Source organism: Camelus ferus, chromosome 11, assembly GCF_009834535.1.
Source record: "Camelus ferus isolate YT-003-E chromosome 11, BCGSAC_Cfer_1.0, whole genome shotgun sequence".
Taxonomy (NCBI): Eukaryota; Metazoa; Chordata; class Mammalia; order Artiodactyla; family Camelidae; genus Camelus; species Camelus ferus.
Window position 1 is genome coordinate 77,637,780 of NC_045706.1, and position 14,383 is coordinate 77,652,162.

The following is a 14,383-nucleotide window of genomic DNA, read 5'->3' on the forward strand; positions in this document are numbered from 1 at the left end:
TTTTGCTAGATGAGAGATCGTCTCTCCACATGCTGAGTACTGAGAGATAAGTGTGTGTGAAAGCCGTGTTTCGCCTGGTTGTTGGGAACACAATGTTCCTTTTAAGTTGCAAACTACACTTCAAAAATATATATATATGGGGAGGTAATAGCTCCAACTCGGTTTTACAGTGAATACTGCAGGAACTTCAAATCGGCACTAGGAAACAGAGTTAGAAACCAGAGTAAAAGTTTCTCCTGCATCCCTTTCCATTTGTGCTAGATGAATGAAAGTCTCACCACATGCACTGTTCTGAGAGATAAATGTGTGTGAAAGCCGTTCTTCACAAAGCTTGTTGGGAACACAAAGTTCCTATTCAGTTGCAAACTACACTCCATACATATATATGGGGAGGTACTAGCACCAACTTTATTTTACAATGAAAACTGCAGAAACGACAAACAGGCACTAGGTAACAGACTAAGTACCCAGAGTAAAAGTTTCTCCTGAAACCCGTTCCTTTTGTGCTAGATGAACGAATATCTCCCCACATGCTCAGTTTTGAGAGATAAGTTTGTGTGAGAGCTGTCCATTACCAAGCTTGTTGGGAACACAAAGTTCCTTTTCAGGTGCAAATTACACTCCATACATATATTTGGGGAGGTACTATCTCCAAATCGCTTTTACAGTGAAAACATCAGGAACATCAAACTGGCACTAGGAAAGAGACTGAGACACCAGAGTAAAGGTTTCTACTGAAACCCGTTGCCTTTGTGCTAGATGAACGAAGGTCTCTCCACATGATCAGTTCTCAAAGATAAGTGTGTGTTAAAGCCGCACTTCACATAGCTTGTTGGGAACACAAAGTTCCTTTTCAGTAGCAAACTACAATCCATACATATATATATGGAGGTACAAGCTCCAAATCGGATTTAAAGTGAAAACTGCAGGAAATTAAAACCCGCACTAGGAAACAGACTTAGAAATCAGAGTAAAATTTTCTCCTGCAACCCGATCCCTTTGTGCTAGATGAACGAACGTCTCTCCACATGCTCAGTTCTGAGAGATAAGTGTGTGTGAAAGCCGTCCTTCACATAGCTTTTTGGGAACACAAAGTTCCTCTTCAGTTGCAAACTACACTCCATACATATATATGGGGAGGTACTAGCTCCAAATCGGTTTTACAGTGAAAACTGCAGGAACTTCAAACCAGCATTAGGAAACAGACTGAGATACCAGAGTAAAAGTTTCTCCTGCAACCCGTTCCCTTTTTTGCTAGATGAGAGATCGTCTCTCCTCATGCTCAGTTCTGAGAGATAACTTTGTGTGAAAGCCGTCTTACACCTAGCTTGTTGGGAACCCAAAGTTCCTTTTAATTTGCAAAATACACTCCATACATTTATATGGGGAGGTAGTAGCTCCAACTCGATTTTACAGTGAAAACTGCATGAAATTCACACCGGCATTAGGAAATAGACTGAGAAACCAAGGTAAAAGTTTCTCCTGCAACCCGTTCCTTTTGTGCTAGATGAACGTCTCTGCACATGCTCAGGTTTGAGAGATAAGTGTGTGTTAAAGCCGTTCTTCTCCTAGCTTGTTGGGAACACAAATTTCCTTTTAATTGCAAACTACAATCCATACATATATATGGGGATTAAATAGCTCCAAATCTTTTTTAAACTGAAAACTGCAGGAACATCAAACCGGGACCAGGAAACATACTGAGAAACCAGAGTAAAAGTTTCTCCTGCAAACCATTCCTTTTGTGCTAGAAGAACGAACGTCTCTCCTCATGCTCTGTTCTGAGAGATAAGACTGTGTGAAAGCCGTTCTTCACCTAGCTTGTTGGGAACACAAAGTTCCTTTTCAGTTGCAAACTATACTCCTTACATATACATGGGTAGGTACAAGCTCCAACTCGGTTTTACAGTGAAAACTGCAGGAACTACACACCGGCACTATGAAACAGACAGAGAAACCAGAGTAAAAGTTTCTCCTGAAACTTTTGTGCTAGATGAACCAACGTCTTTCCACATGCTCAGTTCTGAGAGATATGTGTGTGTGAAAGCCATTCTTCACCTAGCTTGTTGGGAACACAAAGTCCCTTTTCAGTTGCAAACTACACTCCAAACATATATATGGGGAGTTACAAGCTCCAAAAAGTTTTTACATTGAAAACTGCAGGAACATCAAATCGGCACAAGGAAACAGACTGAGAAACCAGAGTAAAAGTTTCTCCTGAATATTTTGTGCTAGATGAACCAACGTCTTTCCACATGCTCAGTTCTGAGAGATATGTGTGTGTTTACGCCGTTCTTCAACTAGCTTGATGGGAACACAAAGTTTCTTTTCAGTTGCAAATACAGTCCATACATTTATATCGGGAGGTACTAGCTCCAACACGGTTTTACAGTGAAAACGGCAGGAAGTTCACAACGGCAATAGGAAACAGTCTGAGAAACCAGAGTAAAAGTTTATTCTGCAACCCGTTCCATTTGTGCTAGATGAACGAACGTCTCTCCACATGCTCAGTTCTGAGAGAAAAGTATGTGTGAAAGCAGTACTTCAGCTAGCTTGTTGGGAACAATAAGTTCCTTTTCAGTTGCATACTAAACTCCATAAATATATATGGGTAGGTACTAGCTGCAACTCGGTTTTACAGTGAAAATTGCAGGAACTTCAATCCGGCACTATGAAACAGACTGAGAAACCAGAGTAAAAGGTTCTCCTGCAACCCGTTCCCTTTGTGCTAGATGAACAAACGTCTCTCCACATACTCAGATCCGAGAGAAAATTGTGTGTTAAAGCCGTTCTTCTCCTAGCTGTTTGGGAACACAAATTTCCTTTTCAGTTGCAAACTACAATCCATACATATATATGGGGAATTACTAGCTCCAACTCGGTTTTACACTGAAAACTGCAGGAAACTCAAAAGGCACTAGAAAACAGACTGAGAAACCAGAGTAAAAATTTCTCCTGCAAACCGTTCCCTTTGTGTTAGATGAAGGAACTTCTCTCCACCTGCTCTGTTCTGAGAGATAAGTGTGTGTGAAAACCGTACTTAACCTATCTGTTGGGAACACAAAAATCCTTTACAGTTGCAAACTACACTCCATACATATATATGGGGATTTACTAGCTCAAACTCTGTTTTACAGTGAATACTGCATGATCTTCAAACAGGCAAGAAGAAACAGACTGAGAAACCAGAGTAACAGTTTCTCCAGCAAACCGTTCCTTTTGTGCTAGATGAATGAACGTCTCTCCACATGCTCATTTCTGAGAGATAAGTGTGTTTGAAAGCCGTACTTCACCTAGCTTGTTGGGAACACAAAGTTCCTTTTCAGTGGCAAACTACAAACCATATATATATCTATGTGGAGGTACTAGTTAAAACTCGGTTTTACAGAGAAAACCGAAAGAACTTCACACCGGCAATAGGAAACAGACTGAGAAAACAGAGAAAAAGTTTCTCCTGTAATCCGTTCACTTTGTGATAGATTAACGAACGTCTCTCCACATGCTATGTTCTGAGGGATAAGTGTGTGTTAAAGCAGTCTTTCAACTAGCTTGTTGGGAATACCAAGATCCGTTTAATTTACAAACTACACTCCATTCATTTATATGGGGATGTACTAGCTCCAAATCGGTTTTACAGTGAAAACTGCAGGAACTTCAATCCAGCACTAGGAAACAGACTGAGAAACAAGATTAAAAGTTTCTCCTGCAACCCGTTCCCTTTGTGCAAGATGAACGAACGTCTCTCCACATGCTCAGTTCTGAGTGATAAGTGTGTGTGAAAGCCGTCCTTCACATAGCTTTTTGGGAACACAAAGTTCCTCTTCAGTTGCAAACTACACTCCATACATATATATGGGGAGGTACTAGCTCCAAATCGGTTTTACAGTGAAAACTGCAGGAACTTCAAACCAGCATTAGGAAACAGACTGAGATACCAGAGTAAAAGTTTCTCCTGCAACCCGTTCCCTTTTTTGCTAGATGAGAGATCGTCTCTCCTCATGCTCAGTTCTGAGAGATAACTTTGTGTGAAAGCCGTCTTACACCTAGCTTGTTGGGAACCCAAAGTTCCTTTTAATTTGCAAAATACACTCCATACATTTATATGGGGAGGTAGTAGCTCCAACTCGGTTTTACAGTGAAAACTGCATGAAATTCACACCGGCATTAGGAAATAGACTGAGAAACCAAGGTAAAAGTTTCTCCTGCAACCCGTTCCTTTTGTGCTAGATGAACGAACGTCTCTGCACATGCTCAGGTTTGAGAGATAAGTGTGTGTTAAAGCCGTTCTTCTCCTAGCTTGTTGGGAACACAAATTTCCTTTTCAGTTGCAAAATACAATCCATATGTATATATGGGGATTTAATAGCTCCAAATCGGTTTTACACTGAAAACTGCAGGAATATCAAACCGGCTCTTGGAAACAGACTGAGAAACAAGAGTAAAAGTTTCTCCTGCAACCCATTCCTTTTGTGCTAGATGAACGAACGTCTCTGCACATGCTCAGGTTTGAGAGATAAGTGTGTGTTAAAGCCGTTCTTCTCCTAGCTTGTTGGGAACACAAATTTCCTTTTAATTGCAAACTACAATCCATACATATATATGGGGATTAAATAGCTCCAAATCTTTTTTAAACTGAAAACTGCAGGAACATCAAACCGGGACCAGGAAACATACTGAGAAACCAGAGTAAAAGTTTCTCCTGCAAACCATTCCTTTTGTGCTAGAAGAACGAACGTCTCTCCTCATGCTCTGTTCTGAGAGATAAGACTGTGTGAAAGCCGTTCTTCACCTAGCTTGTTGGGAACACAAAGTTCCTTTTCAGTTGCAAACTATACTCCTTACATATACATGGGTAGGTACAAGCTCCAACTCGGTTTTACAGTGAAAACTGCAGGAACTACACACCGGCACTATGAAACAGACAGAGAAACCAGAGTAAAAGTTTCTCCTGAAACTTTTGTGCTAGATGAACCAACGTCTTTCCACATGCTCAGTTCTGAGAGATATGTGTGTGTGAAAGCCATTCTTCACCTAGCTTGTTGGGAACACAAAGTCCCTTTTCAGTTGCAAACTACACTCCAAACATATATATGGGGAGTTACAAGCTCCAAAAAGTTTTTACATTGAAAACTGCAGGAACATCAAATCGGCACAAGGAAACAGACTGAGAAACCAGAGTAAAAGTTTCTCCTGTAATCCGTTCCGTTTGTGCTAGATGAACGAACATCTCTCCACATGCTCAGATCCGAGAGAAATGTGTGTGTTAAAGCCGTTCTTCTCCTAGATTGTTGGGAACACAAATTTCCTTTTCAGTTGCAAACTACAATCCATACATATATATGGGGAATTACTTGCTCCAACTCGGTTTTACACTGAAAACTGCAGGAACCTCAAAAGGCACTAGGAAACAGGCTGAGAAACCAGAGAAAAAGTTTCTCCTGCAACCCGTTCCCTTTGTGTTAGATGAACGAACTTCTCTCCACATGCTCAGTACTGAGAGATAAGTGTGTGTGAATACCGTATTTCACCTATCTGTTGGGAACACAAAAATCCTTTACAGTTGCAAACTACACTCCGTACGTATATATGGTTAGGTACTAACTCCAACTCGGTTTTAAAGTGAAAACTGCAGGAACTTCAAACCGGCACTAGGAAGCAGACTGAGAAACCAGATTAAAAGTTTCTCCTGCAACCCTTTCCCTTTGTGTTAGATAAACGAACGTCTCTACACATGCTTAGTTCTGAGAGATAAGTGTGTGTGAAAGCCGTCTTTCACCTACCTTGTTGGGAACTCAAAGATCCTTTTAAGTTGCAAACTACACTCCATACATATATATGGGTAGGTACTATCTCAAACTCTGTTTTACAGTGAAAACTGCATGATCTTCAAAACGGCAAGAAGAAACAGACTGAGAAACCAGAGTAAAACTTTCTCCAGGAAACCGTTCCTTTTGTGCTAGATGAATGAACGTCTTTCCACATGCTCATTTCTGAGAGATAAGTGTGTTTGAAAGCCGTACTTCACCTAGCTTGTTGGGAACACAAAGTCCCTTTTCAGTTGCAAACTACAAACCATATATATATATCTATGGGGAGGTACTAGTTAAAACTCGGTTTTACAGAGAAAACCGAAGGAACTTCACACCGGCAATAGGAAACAGACTGAGAAAACAGAGAAAAAATTTCTCTTGTAACCCGTTCACTTTGTGCTAGATTAACGAAAGTCTCTCCACATGCTATGTTCTGAGAGATAAGTGTGTGTTTAAGCAGTCTTTCAACTAGCTTGTTGGGAACACCACGTTCCGTTTAATGTACAAACTACAATCCGTTCATATATATGGGTAGGTACTAGCTCCAAATCGGTTTTACAGTGAAAACTGTAGGAACTTCAAACCGGCACTAGGAAACACACTAAGAAACAAGATTAAAAGTTTCTCCAGCAACCCGTTCCCCTTGTGCAAGATGAACGAACGTCTCTCCACATGCTCAGTTCTGAGTGATAAGTGTGTGTGAAAGCCGTCCTTCACATAGCTTTTTGAGAACACAAAGTTCCTCTTCAGTTGCATACTACACTCCTTACATTTATATGGGGAGGTACTAGCTCCAACTCGGTTTTACAGTGAAAACTGCAGGAACTTCAAACAGGCACAAGGAAACAAAATGAGAAACCAGAGTAAAAGTTTTTTCTGCAACCCGTTCCCTTTCTGCAAGATGAATGAACGTCTCTCCACATGCTCTTTTCTGAGTGATATTTGTGTGTGAAAGCCTTCCTTCACATAGATGGCTGGGAACACTAAGTTCCTTTTCAGTTGCAAACTACACTCCATACATATATATGGGGAAGTACTAGCTCCAACTAGGTTTTACAGTGAAAACTGCAGGAAATTCAAACCAGCACTAGGAAACAGACTGAGAAACCAGAGTAAAGGTTTCTCCTGCATCCCGTTCCTTTGTGCTAGATGAGAGATCGTCTCTTCACATAATGAGTACTAAGAGATAAGTGTGTGTGAAAGCCGTGTTTCGCCTGGTTGTTGGGAACACAATGTTCCTTTTAAGTTGCATACCACAATCCAAAAATATATATATGAGGAGGTACTAGCTCCAACTCGGTTTTACAGCTAAAACTGCAGGAACTTCAAACCAGCACTAGGAAACAGACTGAGAACCCAGAGTAAATGTTTCTCGTGCATCCCTTTCCATTTGTGCTAGATGAATGAACTTCTCACCACCTGCACTGTTCTGAGAGATATATGTGTGTGAAAGCCGTCCTTCACAAAGCTTTTTGGGAACACAAAGTTCCTATTCAGTTGCAAACTACACTCCATACATATATATGGGGAGGTACTAGCACCATCTTGATTTTACAATGAATACTGCAGAAAATACAAACTGTCACTAGGTAACAGTCTAAGTTCCCAGAGTAATATTTTCTCCTGAAACCCGTTCCCTTTGTGCTAGATGAACGAATCTCTCCCCACATGCTCAGTTTTGAGAGATAAGTGTGTGTGAGAGCTGTCCATTACCAAGCTTGTTGGGAACACAAAGTTCGTTTTAAGTTGCAAACTACACTCCACACATATATATGGGGAGGTACTATCTCCAACTCGCTTTTACAGTGAAAACATCAGGAACATCAAACTGGCACTAGGAAACAGACTGAGACACCAGAATAAAGGTTTCTACTGAAACCCGTTGCCATTGTGCTAGATGAAGAAACGTCTCTCAACATGATCAGTTCTCAAAGATAAGTGTGTGTTAAAGCCGCACTTCACATAGCTTGTTGGGAACACAAAGTTCTTTTTCAGTAACAAACTACAATCCATAAATATATATATGGAAGATCTAGCTCCAAATCGGTTTTACAGTGAAATCTGCAGGAAATTAAATCCCGCACTAGGAAACAGACTTAGAAACCAGAGTAAAATTTCTACTGCAACCCGATCCCTTTGTGCTAGATGAACGAACGTCTCTCCACATGCTCAGTTCTGAGAGATAAGTGTGTGTGAAAGCCGTCCTTCAACTAGATTGTTGGGAACACAAAGTTCCTTTTCAGTTGCAAACTACACTATATACATACATATGGGGAGGTACTAGCACCAACTCTGTTTTACAGTGAAAACTGCAGGAACTTTAAACATGCACTAGGAAACATACTGAGAAACCAGGGTAAAATTTCTTCTGCAACACGTTCCCTTTGTGCTTGATGAATGAACTTCTCTCCACATGCTCAGATTTGAGAGATAAGTGTGTGTGAATCCGTACTTCACCTAGCTTGTTGGGAACACAAAGTTCCTTTTCAGGTGCAAACTACACTCCTTAAATATATATATGGGGAGGTACTAGCTGCAACTCGGTTTTACATTGAAAACTGCAGGAACTTCAAACGGGCAGAAGGAAACAGACTGAGAAACTAGAGTAATAGTTTCTCCTGCAACCGGTTCCTTTGTGCTAGATGAACGAATGTCTCTCCACATGTTCAGTTCTGAGCGATAAGTGTGTGTGAAAGCCGACCTTCAACTAGCTTGTTGGGAACACATAGTTTCATTTCATTTGCCAACTATACTCCTTAAATATATATGGGGTGTACTATCTCCAACTCGGTATCACAGTGAAAAATGCAGGAACATCAAACCGGCAATAGGAAAGAGACTGAGAAACCACAGTAAAAGATTCGCCTTCAATCTTTCATTTGTGCTAAATGAACGAACTTCTCTCAACATGCTCAGTTCTGAGAGATAAGTGTCTGTGTATGCCGTGCTTCATCTTGCTTGTTAGGAACACAAATTTTCTTGTCATTTGCAAACTACACTCCATAAATATATATTTGGAGGTACTAGCCCCAACTCGATTTTACAGTGAAAATTATAGGAATTACAATACGGCACTAGGAAAAAGACTGAGAAACCAGACTAAAAGTTTCTCCTGCAAACCTGTCAATTTGTGCTAGATGAAAGAAAGTCTATCCACATGCTGAGTTCTGAGAGATAAGTGTATGTGAAAGCTGTACTTCATCTAGCTTGTTGGGATTACAAATTTTCTTGTCAGTTGCAAACTACACATCATATATATATATGGGTAGGTACTAGATCCATCTTGGTTTTAAAGTGAAAACTGCAGGAACTTCAAACAGGCACTATGAATCAGACTGAGAAATCAGAGAAAAGATTGTCCTGCAACCCGTTCTTTTTGTGCTAGATGAACAAACGTCTCACCACATGATTAGTTCTGAGAGATAAGTGTGTGTGTGAAAGCCGTCCTTCAAATTGCTTGTTGGAAACACAAAGTTTCTTTTCAGTTGCAAAATACACTCCATAAATATATATGGGGTGGGACTATCTCCAACTGGGTATCACAGTGAAAAATGCAGGAACTTCAAGCCGGCACTAGGAAACAGATTGAGAAATCAGAGTATAAGTTTCTCCGGCAGCCCGTTCCAATTGAGCTACATGAACGAACGCCTCTCCACATGCTCAGTTCTGAAAGATAATTGTGTGTGAAAGCAGTCCTTTACCTATTTTGTTGGGAACACAAAGTTTCTTTTCAGCTGAAAACTACTCTCCATACATATATTTGGGGAGGTACTAGCTCCAACTCTGTTTTACAGTGAAAAGTGCAGGAACTTCAAACCAGCATTAGAAAACAGACAGAGAAACAACAGTAAATGTTTTTCCTGCAACCTGTTCACTTTGTCTAGATGAAAGAAAGTCTCTCCTCATGCTCAATTCTGAGAGATAAGTGTGTGTGAAAGCCTTCCTTCAACTAGCTTGTTAAGAACACAAAGTTTCTTTTCAGTTGCAAATTTCATTCCATGCATATATATTGGGAGGTCCAAATCCAACTCGGTTTTACACTGAAAACTGCAGGAACTTCAAACAGGCAATAGGAAATGACTGAGAATCCAGTGTAAAAGTTTCCCCTGAATCCCGTTCAGTTTGTGATAGATGAAAGAAAGTCTCCCCACATGCTCAGTTCTGAGAGATAAGTTTGTGTGAATGCCGAAATTCACAAAGCTTGTTGGGAACACAAAGTTTCTTTTCAGTTGCAAACAACACTCCATATATATATATGGTGTGGTACTAGCTCTAACATGGCTTTACAGTGAAAACTGCAGGAACTTCAAACCGACACTAGGCAACAGACTGAGAAACCAGAGTAAAAGTTTCTGATGCAACCCGTTCCATTTTTGCTAGATGAACGAATATCTCTCCACATGCTCATTTCTGAGAGATAAGTGTGTTTGAAAGATGCATTCACCTAGCTTGGTGGGATCACAAACTTCCTTTCCAGGTGCAAACTTCACTCCATACACATATATGGGGAGGTACTAGCTCCAACTCGTTTTTACAGTGAAATCTTCAGGAACTTCAAACAGGCACTAGGAAACAGACTGAGAAACAAGTGTAAAAGTTTAATCTGCAACCCGTTCCATTTGTGATATATGAACAAACGTCTCTCCATATGCTCAGTTCTGAGAAATTAGTGTGTGTGAATGCCGTCCTTCACCTAGCTTGTTGGGAACACAAATTTCCTTTTAGGTTACACACTTCACTCCATAAATATATATGGGTAGGTACTAGCTCCAACTCGGTTTTACACTGAAAACTGCAGGAACTTAAAACAGGCACTAGGAATCAGACTGAAAAATCAGAGTAAAAGTTTCTCCTCAGACCCATTCCTTTTGTGCTAGATGAACGAACGTCTCTCCCCATGCTCAGTTCTGAGAGATAAGTGTGTGTGAAAGCCGTGCTTCACCTAGCTTGTTGGGAACACAAAGTTCCATTTCTGTTGCAAAATACACTCCATACATACCTATGAGGAGGTACAAGCTTCAACTCGGTTTTACAATGAAAACTGCAGGAACTTCAAACTGGCACTAGGAAACAGACTGAGAAACCAGAATAAAAGTTTTTCAAGCAAACATTTCCCTTTGTGCGAGATGAAAGTACGTCTCTCCACATGCTCAGTTCTGAGAGATATGAGTGTGTGAAAGCTATACTTCACATAGCTTGTTGGGAACACAAGGTTTCTTTTCAGTGGCAATCTACACTCCATACATATATATGGGGAGGTACTAGGTCCAACTCCGTTTTAAAGTGAAAACTGCAGGTACATTTAATAGGCACCAGGAAAAAAACGGGAAACCATAGTAAAAGTTTCTCCTGCAACCATTTCCATTTGTGCTAGATGAACGAACGTCTCTCCACATGCTAATTTCTGAGTGATAAGTTTGTGTGAAAGCCTTCCTTCACCTAGCATGTTGGGAACACAAAGTTCCTTTTCAGTTGCAAACTACACACCAAACATATATATGGGTAGGTACAAGCTCCAAATCGTTTTTACAGTGAAAACTTCAGGAACTTCAAACATTCTCTAGGAAAGAGACTGAGAAACCAGAGTAAAAGTTTCTCCTGCAAAACTTTCCCCTTGTGCTAGATGAACGAACGTCTCAACACATGCTCAGATCTGAGAGATAAGTGTGTGTGAAAGCCGTACTTCACCTAGCTTGTTGGGAACACAAAATTTCTTTTCAGTTGTAAACTAAACTCCATACATATATATGGGGAGGTACTAGCTCCAAATCGATTTTCCAGTGAAAACTGCAGGAACTTCGAACCGGCACTAGGAGACAGACTGAGAAACCAGAGTAAAAGTTACTCCTGCAAACTTTTCACTTTGTGCTGGATGAACGAATATCTCTCAAAATGCTCAGTTCTGAGAGATAAGTGTGTGTGAAGCCACCCTTCACCTAGCTTGTTATGAACACAAAGTTTCTTTTCAGATCGAAACTACACTCCATACATATATATGGGGAGGTACTAGCTCCAAATCGGTTTTACAGTGAAACCTGCACGAACTTCAAACCGGCACTAGGAAACAGACTGAGAAACCAGAGTAATAGTTACTCCTGAAACAAGTTCCCTTTGTGCGAGATGAACAAACGACTCTCCACATGCTCAGTTCTGAGAGATATGTGTGTGTGAATGCTATCCTTCACAAAGCTTGTTGGGAACACAAAGATTCTTTTCAGTTGCAATCTACATTCCATACATATATATGGGGAGGTTCTAGCTCGAACTTCATTTTACAGTGAAAACTGCAGGAACATTTAACAAGCACTAGGAAAAAGACTGAGAAACCCTAGTAAAATTTTCTCCTGCAACCCGTTCCATTTGTGCTAGATGAACGAAAGTCTCTCCACATGCTAAGTTCTGAGTTATAATTGTGTGTGAAAGCCGTCCTTCACCTAGCATGTTGGGAACACAAAGTTCCTTTTCAGTTACAAACTACACTCCATACATTTATAAGGGTAGGTACTAGCTCCAACTCGTTTTTACAGTGAAAACTTCAGGAACTTCAAACATTCACTAGGAAACAGACTGAGATAACAGAGTAAAAGTTCCTCCTGCAAAACTTTCCATTTTTGCTAGATGAATGAAATTCAATCCACATGCTCAGTTCTGAGAGTTAAGTGTTTGTGAAAGCCGTCATTCACCCAGCTTGTTGGGAACACAAAGTTTCTTTAGAGTTGCAAAATACACTCCATACATATATATGGGCAGGTACCAGCTCCAAATCAGTTTTACAGTGAAAACTGCAGAAACTTCAAACCAGCACTAGGAAACAGACTGAGAAACTAGAGTAAAAGTTTTTCCTGCAATCCATTCCCTTTGTGCTAGATGAATGAAGCTCTTTCCATATGCTCAGTTCGGAGAGAAAATTTTGTGTGAAAGCTTTTCTTCACCTAGCTTGTTGGGAACACAAAGTCCCTTTTCAGTTACAAACGACACTCCATACATATATATGGGGAGGTACTAGCTCCAATTCGTTTTTACAGTGAAAACTCCAGGAACTTCAAATATGCACTTGGAAACAGTCTGAGAACCAGAGTAAAAGTTTCTCATGCAAACATTTCTCTTTGTGCTAGATGAACGAACGTCTCACTACATGCTCACTTCTGTGAGATAATTGTGTGTGAAAGCCGTCCTTAACCTAGCTTGTTGGGAACACAGTTTCTTTTCAGTTGCGAACTACACTCCATACATATATATTTGGGGAGGTTAAAGCACCAAAACGATTTTACGGTGAAAACTGCAAGAACATCAAACTGGCTCTAGGAAAAAGACTGAGAAACCAGAGTAAAAGTTTCTCCTGAATCCCGTTCCCTTTGTGCTAGATGAACGAAAGTCTCTCCACATGCTCAGTTCTGAGAGATAATTGTGTGTGAAAGCCGCACTTCACCTAGCTTGTTTGGAACTCAATGTTTCTTTTCAGTTGCAAACTACAATCCATAAATATATATGGGGAGGGCAAGTTCAAATCCGTTTAACAGTGAAAACTGCAGGAACTTCAAACCGGCACTAGGAAACAGACAGAGAAACCAGAGTATAAGTTTCTCCTGCAACACGTTCCCTTTGTGCTAGATGAACGAATGTCTCTCCACATGCTCAGTTCTGAGAGATAAGTGTGTGTGAAAGCCGTCCTTCACCGAGCTTGTTGGGAACACAAAGATTCTTTTCAGTTGCAAACTATACTCCATACATATATATGGGGAGGTACTAGCTCCAACTCGTTTTTACAGTGAAAACTGCACGAACTTCAAACCCGCACTAGGAAACAGACTGAGAATCCAGAGTAAAATTTTCTCCTGCAAACCATTCTCTTTGTGCTAGATGAAAGAACGTCTCTCCACATGCTCAGTTCTGAGAGATAAGTGTGTGTGAACACCGTACTTCACATAGATTGTTGGGAACACAAAATTTCTTTTCAGTTGCAAACTACTATCCATACATATATATGAGGCGGTATTAGCTCCAACTCGGTTTTACAGTGCAAACTGCAATAACTTCAAAACGGAACTAGGAAACAGACTGAGAAACCAGAGTATAATTTCTCCTGAAACCCGTTCTTTTTGTGCTAGATCAACGAACGTCTCACCACATGCTACGTTCTAATTATAATTGTGTGTGTATGCCGTCCTTCACATAGCTTGTTGCGAACACAAAGATTCTTTTCATTTGCAAATTACACTCCATATATATATATGGGGACGTACTAGCTCAAACTCGATTTTACCGTGAAAACTGCAGGAACTTCAAACCGGCACTAGGAAACAGAATGAGAAACCATAAAATAAGTTTCTACTTCAACCCGTTCCCTTTGTGCTAGGTGAACGAACGTCTGTCCACATGCTCAGATCTGAGGGATAAGTGTGTGTGAAAGCCGTCCTTCACCTAGCATTTTGGGAACACATAGTTTCTTTTCTGTTGCCAAATACTCTGCATACATATATATGGGGAGGTACTAACTCCAAATCTGTTTTATGGTGATAACTGCAGGAACTTCATACCGTCACTAGGAAACAGACTTATAAACCACAGTAAAA